A 9,812-nucleotide genomic window follows, 5' to 3' on the forward strand; every position below is an offset into this window, starting at 1 on the left:
CATCATTGACCACAAGATGAACATGAGTCTTCAATGCCATGCTCTGGCTAGGAAAGCGACCAAAATGCTGGCTTGCATCCATAGATGCTTCTCAAGTAAATCCTGGGACGTCATTGGTGAGGCTGCAGCTGGAGTAGTGCGTCCAGTTTTGGGCCCCACAATTCAAAAAGGATCTGGAGAAGCTTGAGAGAGTCCAGAGAAGAGCCATGCTCATGATCAGAGGTCAGGAAAACAGACCTTATGATGACAGGCTGAGAGCTATGGGGCTCTTTAGCCTGGAAAAGTGCAGGCTCAGGGGTGATCTGATGGACACCTATAAATTTATCAGGGGTGACCACCAGTATCTTGGGGAACATTTGTTCACCAGATCGCCCCAAGGGATGATGAGGTCAAACGGTTATAAACTACTGCAATACCATTTCAGGCTGAACATAAGGAAGAATTTCTTTACTGTCCAAGCCCCCAAGGTCTAGAATAGCCTGCCATTGGAGGTGGTTCAAGCACCTACATTGAACACCTTCAAGAGAAAATTGGATGCTTATCTTGCTGGGATCCTATGACCCCAGCTGACTTCCTGCCCTTCAGGCGGGGGGGTGGACTCAATGATCTTCCGAGGTCCCTTCCAGCCCTAATGCCTATGAAATCTATTAAATCTATGAAGTCTCTGTGCTTTCTCGGCTCCCTGTAACCAAGACTTAGCACAGATAGACACTTCTAAAGCACTGGGTGCCTAGATAGAGAGAGCTGGGGCTTGATTTCCAACAGTGCTAAGCACCTACATCCATTTCCCATTGACTGTGATTAGAGAAGTGGGAAATTAGCAGACATGTTCCCCAGAAAATAGTCAGGGTTCCTGGCTGATGAGCTTGATGAGCTAAAGTTCATTCCTTAATCAGGTATATCTCTCAGAGCTGCTGCTCAGAAGAGTCTTTAGGAGGTTGTGGGTTCAGTGTAGTCTCTCATGGTAGAAGAAGGACACAGCTTGGACCTTTTGCTGGACAGAAAAGGGGATTCTTAGCTGGACATGGATAGATCCTGTTCCAACTGCCAGTCTGACCAACCTGGCTTCTGGTGCCTGCCATGCCCCTTTCAGACCTTCCACTGTGCTTGAGACTACACTGCATTTGGAAGAAATTGGTGAATTACCTGGAAACTGTGAACTTCATCTAAATGCTACCATGGCACTGTGTGAGTGTGTGAGAGAGATGGAACCCTTGCTTGCAACCACACAACTACTTTATGGTCACAGGCCTTAACATTTTTTTTAAATGATGGAAGAGAGACAGAAAGGGGGAGATATTCCAGCCCAGAAGAGTCAGTAGCTCAATGCTGCAATTGGTTGTCTGGACTGGAGGAAAACAATGTGCTTGCTTGTGGGTGACTCACAGGGTGCTAGCAGATGTGCAGGCCCCTGCTCTAACTCATGGCATTTTACATAAAGTTGGGCCAAGGTGAGGTGGGGGTGGGCAGGTATTGAGTCTGCTTGCAGGAGCCCAAGGACCCTGTCTGCAGCTGAGGAACTGTCTCTCTCCTCCAGCCCCACCCCCTCCCACTCTGAGCTCCAGGGCTGTCTGCAGGAAGGGAGGGGGAAAGGGGAGTGAGCTGCCGGCTGGGGTTTGCTGGGCCTGAGCTGGATAGGGGGGGCGTGAGGTTGGGTGGAGTCCAATCTACCCATCCCCTCTCCAGCTCAGCCTGGACCAACCCCAGCTGGCAGCTCACTCCCCCTCCTTACTCCCTTCCTGCAGACAGCCCTGGGGGCTGGGCTGGGCTGATGCCACAAAGTAATCCTAGGGAAAACAAGTTCCCTAAGGTGCTCAAAAATGGAGCGCCTTCATCTGATCCCTCATTTGATGAGGGTCAATTTGTTGTGTGATCAGCCACTTAAAAGTGCTCCGCAGCTGTCCATGTGTGTCACAGCATGGCTGTAGAGCACTTTCAGAGGGCTGATCATGTGACAAATGTAACTTCTGTCTGTGCCCTGAGAAGCCCACCCCCCTCTCTCTTATTTTGATCACAGGAAATTTCCAAAAAACCTCCTTCTAGTTTCAGGCTGGAACAAAAGAAAATTTGAATCCCGCACATTATTTTGTAAAATGGAGCTATTGTTTTATAGCCAGCCCAATTAAAACAGTTCCTTTCCAACTAGCCTTGCTTCAAAAGACACAGGGACCCCTGACCCTGGTTAAAAGTAATTGAAAACAGATCCTCTGAGGAAGTGGGAACTGAGAGGCTAAGGCTGTGATACATTATTGAAACTAAAGCTCTGGATTATTATCAGGCCTGCTTTTATCCTCACTTCCACACAGGCTGTATGACTTGCTGAATCATGGAGAAGCTGCTGCTGGTGGATGCTGGCTGGTTTGTTCTGGGGCTATGAACACAACTTGCTTTGAAAACTCTCCAGTGCTTTATTATCCTAGTGATAGAATCAATTTGGAGAAAATTCTGTTTCTCAGCATCCTGCCAAGCCCACAAGCATTTGTGAGCATGTGACAAAGCATAAACAGATAAGGTCCTCTTTGGGATGTGTGGTACTGGTGCCAGCAGAACAAAGCCTGGGGTCACCTGTTGCCTGGCCTTGGGAGACCATGAGCTTGGAAGGCCTGTGTTTTGGAACTGAACTTTCTATGTGAACTCCAGCTGACTCTTTTCTCTCCTTCCTTTCCAGGTGCTGCCACACTCATAGAGTTGGAGGCATTCCCTGTGGGCTTCACTAATGAGGGTAAGTCCCTTTGGTGCTGCTAGCACTGCTGTCTCCATCCATCATTATGCTCCATACACATCAGCCTCACAGGGAGGGAGACTGTGCTGTTGCTACTCCCTGAGCCTTCCTTCCTCTTGCTTTCTGGGGCATTGTAAGGGTTCAGCTGCAACATTCCTGTTGCCCACATTGCTGTGCTCTCAGCTGGAAGGCTGACAGCCCCTGTCCAGTGGGAGTGATTTACTTTGTTGTGATTCACTGAAGCAAGAAGCCCTGGACATTGTAGTAAAGCCTGCTAACATAGGCGACTTGTAGGGGGGATATGGGGGGAGGGGGGCACATGCCCCCCCGGGATTGGCCATCATCACTGCCACTGCTGGCTTCTGCAGGTGGTCGCCACTTGCCACCCTCCCTCTCTGCCCCCCCGCCGCTGCTGCTGCTGGCTTCTCCAAGCAGTCGCCGCTTTCCACCCCGCCACTGGCACTGCCACCCACAAAGTGTCCCCCCACAGTCTGGGGAGGCACCAGTCGTATATGCCTGCTAACATCACTTGATTCCACATTTCCATGAAATTCCTCCTTCTCAGTGATCCCTCCTTCTCAGGACTTGGCAGGAGAGATTCAGGCACAAAGTGAATTAATGTTTTTAGGCAGACAAGGTTCTTTCCGTGAATCTGATATCTTTTATTAGACCAACTGAGGCTGAATAGATGCAAAATGGGGGTCGGACTCGATGATCTATTGAGGTCCCTTCTGACCCTAACACCTATGAATCTATGAACTTAAATAGTCGGGAAAAAAATTTTAAGCAAGCTTTCGGGTTAAAAAATCCTTTGTCAGGCTGAGGAAGTTTCAGCAGTTGGTGTGTGCTCTTCTTGGATGGAATGAAAAGTAAAGAAGCCAGAGGCTGGGCTGGTATGCATACAAGATAGGCAGTCAGTGAAGATGTAGATAGAGGTGTCAATGGGTGAGAGACAGGCTGGGTCGGGGGGGGAGAGAAGGGGAATGAATAATGAAGAAGTACCTGGGGAGTCAGATGTCAGGCAGGTTATAATGTGTCATAAATCCAATGTCTATATTTAGTTCATGATTTTTAGTATCCAGGAGGTTGATGAAGTGGAGTTCATAGGCTCGTCTCTGGGAAGTGTTTTGTGAGTTTCCTTTGAGGATCAGGACTGAGAGATTGGAGAGTGATTTTCTTGTGAGAAATGTGCCCCCACAGGTAATTGGGTATGCCTGTCTTTGATAGATTTCCTGTGTGCGTTCATTCTGGTGCGCAGTTGTTGTTTGGTCTCTCCTACATATTTTCCATCAGGGCATTTGGTGCATTGGATGAGATATATAACATTTCTGGACATGCAGCTGTAAGATCTGGGAATGCTGATGGCTCTGTTGTGGGGTGTAGTAATTGTGGGGGTGGTGGAGATGTGTTGGCTGGTTTTGCATGTCTTGTCATGGCATGGTCTGGATCCATTTGGTGTGTTCTGGGTCTGAGGAAGTTTGCTTCTGGTGATGAGGTTAGCATCTTTATGTCTTTATGGTTAATGTCTTTATGCATTAACACCAGACTTTGGTGTACAAGGAGCAGGGGTTAGAGCATGAGAACAGAGTCAGGATAAAAGAGATCCTAAACCTATGGGATTGGTTTCCCTGGCCTGGTGTCTGTACAGATGTGGTCTCTTGTTTGACACTAGATTCCTGAGTTTTGCATGAGGCTGAATAGATGCAAAATTTCAAAGCAAGACTCATCCAGTAAAACAGCTTTAAAAATCCCAAGAATTTCTCATAAGCTTGCATCTCTGCCCATTGTGTATCTTAGATGAAACAGCCATCTGCATCCTCCCTGCATAGCATTCATTAAAGCACACAACATTCTCTGGCTTTCAGCAGTCACCTATCTGAATAAGCCCAGCCCAGGTGACACATCTGTAGGGTGATGTCTACCTGGCCTCTGGAGCTATTGCTCCCAGGAGCACAACTGAGGGCTAAGCCCTGCCTACTTGCATCCACTCCACATGCACCCAAATCTGCAATTTCAGCAGCAGGGATAGCTCAGAAGCACACCTCAGATTCTTCCCTGAGCAGGAGCCATCAGGCTTTCTGTGTTCAGACAGCCTGAGTGTGATGCTAGGAAATGTACAGAGGACCACTCTGAGCTGCTTGGGTCTGCTCCTGAGCTATCAGCTCCACCTAATTTATGGGCTTAGGTGCATGCAGAAAAGAGAGTAAAATGAGCTAATCTCTTGCCAGCTCACTCCAGAGGCCATACAGACATAGCCTGGGAGTGTCTACTGCTCCTCCTTGACTCCTCCTGTTAGAATTCTTTGAAGTGACTTTCACCAGGGCAGGCTTCTTGGGCTCACCTGACCAGCTAGTGCTTTATCACTTCTGTATAGCCACTGTTGTGCAGTTGGAGGGAAGCTAAAGTAGAAAGCAGAAGTGGTTCATTTCTCAAAATGTTTTTGGGGATTCGAGTTATCTTTTGTTCCAGCCTGAAACTAGAAGGAGGCTTTGGAAATTTCCTGCAAAAAATGAGAGAGAGAGTGGGAAAGAGAGGGCTTCTCAGTCACCAACAAACAAGCACATAAGTCTTTTGTAGTCCAGATGAGCAACCAAAACATTGGGCTATTGGCTCTTCTGGGCTGGAATCCCTCCCCTTCTCTCTCTCTCTCCCATTACTTTTTTTCCTCAAATGTGTTAAGGACTGGGACCATAAGGTTGTTGTGTGGTTGCAGAGCAAGGTGTCCATCTCTCACACGCACTCACACAGTCAGTCCTTCTGACTGGCAGTTCAGAAGGAGCTGATGCAAAACTTACGGTCAGAAAATCATGCTATGCTTAGTTCACTAAAACACTGTTCCCCTCCTGTCAGAGGCTACCTAGTGGACAACAGTCCCTAGCCTCACCTAGAAACAATCCCTAGCCCCACATGCATGTTGTCCCCAGGGGACAACAGTCCCTAGTCCCACATGGTGCTGGACACCATGTCCAGCACCTCAACCACTGGAAGTTGGCATAGCTCCATTAACTTCAGTGGAGCTACACAGATAGCAGCAATCCCACAGAGTGGCTCAGGGTTGACCTATAAACCTTATGTAACCCTGGGATATTGGGGTCTCAATGATAGAGAAAAATTTCAGACCCACTTACTCTGGGGACAATCAGCACTGCTTGGCCTGCAGTGACTTCTGGTGTTACAAGAAGCCTGGCTATGTGCTGCTGGGCAGCCTCCAGTCATGCAGGCAAAGTTAGCAGGGGGAGAGGCAGCACAATTCAGAAAGAAGAAAGGACAAGCTTATTATCTCCTCCCAGGGAGAGCAAGAGGGAGAGTTAGGGGCTCCAACATTGTGGTCCCAGCTTTTCTGACAACCTCTGCTCTATCTTTAGCCAAGTCACTTCTGGGCTGGATTTCAGTGGTATAAGAAGACAGGACTTCCATAGGAGTCAGTGGGATCAAACAGTTCAGGAAGCCAGGCCACTGGCTTGTCAGAGTTTCCCTGCCTGTAAAAAGGGAGTAATAACCCTTACTTCTCCTTCCCAGTTAGTGTGAAAGCTAATTCATGTGGCATCGGGGACAATAGTGACTACCTTCTCGTGATGTCTCCCATAAGTAGCTGTAAAGTGAAACTAAGAGTCACTACTAAGGCAACTGGACTTTCAATTTTTCCAACTTTGATTCTGCAGTCTTTACTGGGCCGGAGAGATAGAATCTACACATTAAGCAATAATACCAGACAATGGCTCACAGACTTGGAAGTTGATATGTGATGCCATACAAAAGAGAAGAGTGTGGCACTACCTGATTAGGCTTATTATTAGTCTCCACCACATTCCAAAGGCCTAGTAGCTGTCACATCCATCCCTTGTCACTGTAGACAGGGGTTAATTTACATTTAAAGGGGAAGGAAGGCCTTTCTTTCAGTCTCAGCCAAAGATGCTGTGGCTGGCTCTGCAGTGATGTAAATTAAATCAATCATGTCTTAACCTAAGGAGTGTTAAAGGCAGCACACATTCCTCTGAGGACAGCAGCTCAGATGGCTGGGCTAGCAGCAGAGGGAAGGGTATGTATGGATGGCCTCATAAAACCAAGATGAGTGGTAATTATAAATCTCTGCCTTGGCAGGAAGGGCTACCATTAACTTTAATCAAGTCAGTAGCAAAGTGGAGGCTGATGGGATAAATGTCTCTCTCCAGCCCTCTCTCTCTCTTAGGAGGCTTGCTGACAGTTGATGGGGCATATTGAAGTGAGCCGAAAGGTTAATATCATTATCACTGGGGGCACAGGGTCTCTAACAGACAAGGGATTGTTGACCAGATGGGGAGACTTGTCTGTTTAATCATGTGATCTAGGGCCTATTAGTCATTACAAAGGAGGGTCTCCTCATAGCAGCTGGCCACAGGAAAAAGGTTAAAGAGACACGTGTCAGGGCAAAGCAGAAGGGTGGGGAGGGGTAGCTTTGGCTTTTGTCTCTAGGATCATTTTCCATCTGACTGGACAGCAGGTGGGAACAGAACTGTGTCACTAGTTTCTGCCTAACATCTAGGGCCGCAGGGGTTGGCATGGGATTGGGGAGGATGAGAAGATTCAATCTAGCCCCTGAAAGGGGAGCAGACAGTCTCAAGGGGCACAGGAATTGTCTGGGAAATCCTATTCAAGGCAGACTGCTTTTGAGGTTCCTGCAGATAATGAATAATTTTTGGTGAGAGAATTGAATCCTTCCCATTGTGCAAACAGTCAATGGCAGTGTCCAGGCACTACTAGGCAGGCCTCCAGTACATGGCAGAGACAGCTGAAAGCGGAGAACCATACAATAAATAATGGTCACATGCATCAATTCTCATGTAAACAGGGGCACAGGCATCCACCTCAGCAGGATCTGTAGGGCTGGGAAAGAAGGATCTTTGATACTGGAGCATTAGATGCTGCTAGTTTTTTTCAAGCAATTAGGAAAACTTCAAGCCTGATTCTGGCAGATAAACATAAATAAATATACTGTCGCAAAGAACATTGGAAAATGTTATATGGAGAAGGGAGCAGTTTCTTGTCCTGTGCCTGGCACTGTATAATCCTAGTCCACGAATGGAACTTCTAGATGCTGTCTCAATATAGAATAGAATAGAACAGAATGGACTAGAATAGAATGTATGGTATGGTAACAATACACTGTGTCTTGGCCACAAGCCTTGAACAAGAGGCAGCACACAATTGCACTGTACAAGGAACAGAGCAGGATGCGGTCACAGTATGCTTCCTAGATGTGCCAGGCCTATATATGGCCCAGTTGCAGTGCCAGTGCTGTGAGAGACACTGGGCTCAGACAGGGCCAACCCCTTACCACCCACCTAAATGGAAGGGAGGGTCATGGCACTGCAGAAACTGTTTCCTCTTTTGTGATGTATGTGGGGAATACAGGGGAGTAAAGGAACATATCAACCTCCCTGGATCCCCTGCACAGATACAAAATCCAGTCCTAAACAGTTAGAGTTGGCAGAATGCTCTAAAATCCAGTGGTCACAAGCAGTCATTTCAGTTCTAACCACCTATTCAGCCTGATCCTTTATATTCACTATTCATGAATAGCCATGCCAGCAGGGCTTTCCTTGCATGACCATTTGGGGATTGAGTCTTCCTCATACAATTCCCCATTCCTGCATGTGGACAAGGCTTCTTACTAGAGTGGGGCAAACATTTTCCAGTGAATCAGTGCAAAATGCTGATTTGATAGACCTGAAATGTTCTGTGGGAATATGTCAATTCCACTGAAATTGCCAGAGCCAGTTTGCCTGGGCTCCTACCAGCTGCTGTCCAGGCTAGCCAGCTTCTCAACCTCCCTACTCCTCAGAATCTTTTTGGAAAAATTCTGTTCGGTTCTCCACAAATGGATTTTTTTTTGAACACCTGACTTTGTCAAACATTTCCAAATTCTGATTTCTGGGTCTGTTTTGGCATGAGAGTGCCCTGTCCTGCACAGGTCTGCTGTTCCTGTCATTATGCCTCTTCCTTATTCTCTTAGTCAAAACATTTCAGTCACCCAGAGAGGGAACAGAAAGTGTTCCAGGTACCATGGGTGACATTTACAGGGTAAACCTCCCATGCCCAGGAGAAATATCCTGAAGCCCACTGCTGCTTCATGGAGGCTGCCCCCTAAATTGGAAGCAGCATAGATTGTCTGAATGGTACTTCAGGTGCTAAGGAGCCCATCCAAAGTACCACATGGAACCTGCCCACCCAGGGCAGCCCAAGAATGCCTGACCATACAGTTGCCAGCATGGTAAATTTACTGTGTTGACATGGCCTTTGGTGACCAGGCACATGCCAGGAGTAGTGAAAGACAAACAGGAACAGCTTCAGACCCAGGGAGTCAGAACACATTTGTCCCAGGACTTCAGCAAGTATTCCTGATTAATTAATTCATTTGCAGCAATCAGGATTGATCCATGGACAGGAAAAAAAGAGTTAAGGTAACTGAATAATTTAATCATACAAATAGTTTGACAGCATATATAGAAAATACTCTCCCTTTTTATAGACCCTTTAGACTAATCAAAGTGCTTTACAAACTCCACAGTGCATTTACCCACCACAACTGACCAGGACCACAACTGCTGTTTAACAGTGATGACCCATATTAGACAGCAATTTGGTTGGGAACAGAAGTGAAGTTATCTGGAGAATTTAGGGAAGTAAAAATGTAATAATTTGTATTGAAATTTAGCTAGGGTATTGGGTTAATTTTGTTACCAGATTTGCCTGTCCCTTGGGGGTGTGCTCATTTATTAGAGTTACATTTCTGGGGTCTCTGTAATTCTGTCAATGTGCTGCTTGTGTCACTTGTGTTTCTGTACGGAGGTCTATCTCTCCCTTCTGCATTAGTGATTAGTTTCAATGGGACTGGGTTCTTCCAGCCACTGAATCGATTGAACACACACACACACACACACACACACACATTAACCGGGCACATCTGAATGGTCAGGGTTACTCAGCATTTCCAGGCTGACACCCTCATGTGCCCCAGACTTAGCACAGGAACAGAGCATGTCTAAGCCAGGCTAGGTCAATCAACATTTATAGGCTGAAACCCTCATATGTCCTGGACTCAGCACAGGGT

General features: G+C 47.1%; 1 long non-coding RNA gene across 1 annotated transcript in view; it reads left to right on the forward strand.

The window, feature by feature from the left end:
* The window catches only part of LOC112550071, a 66,673-nt gene that overhangs the window by 35,470 nt on the left and 21,391 nt on the right, over positions 1 to 9,812 (forward strand). Inside the window, exon 3 of the long non-coding RNA XR_003093734.1 lies at positions 2,669 to 2,722. This is a non-coding gene — a long non-coding RNA (uncharacterized LOC112550071). The remainder of the gene's footprint in view (positions 1 to 2,668; positions 2,723 to 9,812) is intronic.

Source organism: Alligator sinensis, unplaced genomic scaffold (assembly GCF_000455745.1).
Source record: "Alligator sinensis unplaced genomic scaffold, ASM45574v1 scaffold368_1, whole genome shotgun sequence".
Classification (NCBI taxonomy): Eukaryota; Metazoa; Chordata; order Crocodylia; family Alligatoridae; genus Alligator; species Alligator sinensis.